The sequence below is a fragment of the Solanum tuberosum genome, unplaced genomic scaffold (genome assembly GCF_000226075.1).
Source record: "Solanum tuberosum cultivar DM 1-3 516 R44 unplaced genomic scaffold, SolTub_3.0 scf00600, whole genome shotgun sequence".
Taxonomy (NCBI): Eukaryota; Viridiplantae; Streptophyta; class Magnoliopsida; order Solanales; family Solanaceae; genus Solanum; species Solanum tuberosum.
The window spans coordinates 251,330-254,767 of NW_006239514.1; the positions used below are offsets into that span (position 1 = coordinate 251,330).

At 33.3% G+C, this 3,438-nt stretch overlaps 1 long non-coding RNA gene across 4 annotated transcripts; it reads right to left on the reverse strand.

The window, feature by feature from the left end:
- Positions 1–288: 288 nt before the first annotated feature.
- Positions 289–3,230, reverse strand: LOC102589870 (uncharacterized). 4 transcript variants are annotated; one of them, XR_001472209.1, is made up of 5 exons: positions 3,089–3,230; positions 2,231–2,396; positions 870–1,461; positions 503–545; positions 289–411 (listed from the first exon to the last, which is right to left on the reverse strand). It is a non-coding gene; the product is annotated as an uncharacterized lncRNA (long non-coding RNA). The 4 variants fall into 4 exon arrangements; XR_001472211.1 differs by having other exon boundaries at positions 503–565; XR_001472210.1 differs by having other exon boundaries at positions 289–565.
- Between the last annotated feature and the right edge of the window lie 208 nt (positions 3,231–3,438).

The following is a 3,438-nucleotide window of genomic DNA, read 5'->3' on the forward strand; positions in this document are numbered from 1 at the left end:
CTAGTTAAATTTGTGACTAAGTTGAATAGCATTGGTGAAGAATTTTTGAATGGATGTTTAGTTTGTAAGATAGAGCGGAAGATATTTGAAAATGTAAATAATGATGCTATTATAGATCGTTTTCAAAATATGAAGTCTTGTCGAGTACAATTGTAAACTGATGATATTTTTTGTGGTAATGTAATTTTTATGTATTGCTCGCTTAGTTATTGTTATTATAAATTTTTTGATATTATCTTTAAAGCAATGGTGCACCCGTTTTCTTAAAATCCTGGATTCGCCTCTGGTGTCAGATGCTTGACGTTATCGCTAACATTGCGTCCTGCAATATCTCTGAGCTAAGAGTCTATTTAGCAGTTTGCCTCTCGGGTTGAGCTTCAGGCTCATCTTAATTGTGCTCATGAAATACGTCTGAACAAGCAAGAAGAAAATAAACGTTGCATGTTAAGTGAACTCGACATATTAAAGGAGTTGACGAGCAAGTTTACAAGATCAGAAATACCTTAACGGGATTGTACTTATAGAAAATTGAAGAAGCGAGGGCCCTGTCACATTGACAAGGGAACTGTCACATCGATAAATGATGGACTTTAAGAATACCATAAAGGATTTAAACTGGTAGCAAAATTACCACCTTTAATGAAATCATCAACTACCACTTAAGAATCCAAAAAAATAAAACAACAACCACGCATGCATCTTTATTCAATCAACAACACCATTCTACGAATGTTACTAACATCACCAGAACTTCCATGGATATTAAAAGTAAAAAACTCAGTGTCCTATCGCCATTCATGTATAAAAAAACACAGAAAAACAATAAAAGGTGTTTAATTAAAAGCCTCCTTGTACGTAAAAGATCTCACCTCATTAAACAATTCAAGAAGATCAACATAATAAGGCTTTCTTCTAAAGTGGTTCTTCAGAATTCTTGGATGTAGTTATGAAGAAGTATTCCATCATTAGAAACAATCACACCAACCTGCGAAAATTATTAAAACAATAGTCCCTCTCAAAACCAAACGTGCTCATGTGCTTAAGTTGCAAACCTATTCAATGCACCATCCAAGGGAAGATGTTTGAAAGATGTTCTCACTAGTTAGTTTTTCCCATCTTCCAACAAGCTGTAATTATCAATAACAGAGAGCCCGCAATTATGAAAAGTATATATTAGATACAAAGAATAGCTAGAAGTAGCACTTTATTCCAACCACCCGGTACATTGTAGTCCAACACTTGAACCATTCACGAAAAGTATATATTAGATGCATAAAATGAAGACAAAATCATACATTGGCTGTCGAGAAAATTCAATAACTTGGGCAAAAGTAAAAATGAATAGAAGTTGGCCTCGGGCAGTAATGAAGTTAGAAATTTGTCTTATCAAAGTAATGAACTTACTTTTGGAGGATCCAACACGCACTTGACAATATTTTTGAAGAGTCCAAGCACCATAACCTTGCATAGTTCCATACATTTAGGATAACAAAGTAATTCAAGATTGCAAAATTCAAAGCATAGACATCTTTTTCAAAAGGACCATTAGCAGTATCTACCCAAAACAAACTTTTAACAATATATGTGAACCTACTTAAATAAGCCTTAATCTTAATACAACACATTAATGCAATATGTAATACACCAACCTTCATCAAGATTAAGCCATCTAATTCCTTTCAGGTAATAATTAGAATAGATTGCAATAGAAGTTGGAACGTGATGATATGTATAGTAGAAGTTTGACTAATATAATATTTTTCTAATGTCTCAAGAGTAGAAAAATGACCATTACTATTTTAATTAAACTACATTCTGGGACACCATAGTTGGCAAACTAGGACCATATACATGTACAATCTGTAGCACTCATATTAGCCAAAGTGTAAGTTAGGTTGATAACTACAACTTAATGCATATGCAATCAAATCATCTAAGTTGCTCATCTGCAGAAGAAGCAGATTTGTAGTGGACTTCCATTTATGTTTCAAATGAACCTCTCTTAAATAAGACCAATACAAAAGAATCATATGATTGCTAAAAAATAAGAGAGTTCACCAACCAAAAATCAGAACAGGGGAAAATAATAATGCCACTGTAATTTAAAAGCATGTCCCCTGAAACTCTATTTCAAAAAAAAGCATGTCCCCTGAAATTATTTGCCTTCAAAAGATTCAAGTAGTTTAAAAATTAAGTAAACAAAACCTTTAGAGACTGAGTGTAAACAAACCTCATGATTAGTTCCATAACCAACAGTGATTCCCAATCTGCACAACACTGAAGCCATATTATGGCATGTCCTTACCGAGTTTCTTTAAAACTTTTGCTCATATCCCGCTTCTTCAAGTTCTTATTCAAATCGAGCTTCAAATTGCGCCAACTTCCCTCAGAGATTCCTTGGTTAAAAAAAGTTCTCATAAAGTAAGAGGCCAAGAAACATACTAGAGAAACAGAAAATGAAAACAAAGCAGAAAAGCAAAGGAGTTTCTTAGATTAAGCGTCTTTTCAAATTACGTTCATTATTTTTGAACCATCAATCTCGATCTGATACGTTTTTGGTCTCATCAAAATAGAACTAAACTAAAGATGAACCACTGTTAAAACTAGAAGACGGATGCCTACTTTAACTACGAGAATACGTCTCCTTCCTCAAAAGATATCCAACATTTATGTGTTCTAAACCAAAAATTTCAACAACCTTCAGACATGAGTAATTGTTTCCACTACCAGGATCTAACATTGAAATTTCCAGAACTTGAACAAAATTAGAAAAGTACTGCGATTGAATAATAAATACTTCTAATTTATGAATCAGACTCAAATTAAGCAATAATCCACCATAAAATTCAGTTATAGACTATAAATCTTATTGCATGTTTGTATTAGGGTTCAATTTAGAGGTGTAATACATTGAATGGTAAAGGAGTGATAAACGTGAACATGTTTTACTCATAAAAACGCACTGTAATACTCTAATATGCAATTGATTGTGTGAGAAGAAAATTTTCAAATTACAACCAGAACATATGAATCCAAAATAGTCCGAGATCTGAACAGAAATCATGAAGTAGATAAAGAAATACCATACCTGAAGATAGTCATCAACATCAAAATTGAAAGCCCTCAATGATGGAACGAAGCGAAGCAGTGGCGATGATGAAATGAATGAACTCAAAACGGGAATGTAGGTTTGGATTGAGGCAGAGCAGAAAGAATGAGAGTTTTTTGGAGTATTAAAGGAATGAGCGTATAAAGGGTTTGGGGATGTTTTAATGGCTTTTATTTTAGTTGCCACTAAAAGTTACTTATTCGCGGCAAAAGTTTAATTGCCGCTAATAGATGATGTTAAAGGAAAAATTAGCGGCATTTAGTTAATTGCCCCTAAAACACTGTTATGTTGTAGGATCATTACTTAACTAGAACTAGAATATGTACCCA